Below are 559 nucleotides of genomic sequence, written 5' to 3'. Positions count from 1 at the left end.
CAGCAAGTAGAACAAAATCCTCTGTATAATTTTTCGTCTTGTGTTCGCTTAGAAACGGGTATGTCTCCTTCACTGAAGAAAACATTAGGAAGAAATATGCATTATTATGATAATTCTAGCATACCAAGGAGCTCTGCGGAAGATTATTTTACAGGCGCTAGTGCATAAGAGAAATCTGATATGAATGCGGTTAAGACTCGTAGATTTCATTTTATGGCCCCGCTAATGTTAGATATAGCAACAATGGATATGTATCTAAGACAATGTGTCTAAGAGAATACGGCTTGACTCAGACCGATTTGTTATCAACACCGCACCGCAGACGGGTGAATCAAAGCCTGTGGTGAAGATAGAGACTTATAAGCTGCATTTAATAACACTTAAACCGAGAGATTCGGCGCGAGAGGCTCTTAATAAATCTTTAATTCACAGCCCTCTTATCTATATATTAAATAAAACGCTATACAAGACTTATGTCATGGAAAGCCGTCAGACCCAACTTGCTATTGACTTAAGGGGTCAAAGATTTTTGAAAAATTATCTCTTTTTATGGTCCCCA

Source organism: Penaeus monodon, chromosome 30, assembly GCF_015228065.2.
Source record: "Penaeus monodon isolate SGIC_2016 chromosome 30, NSTDA_Pmon_1, whole genome shotgun sequence".
NCBI lineage: Eukaryota > Metazoa > Arthropoda > Malacostraca > Decapoda > Penaeidae > Penaeus > Penaeus monodon.
This window is presented reverse-complemented; position numbering follows the sequence as displayed.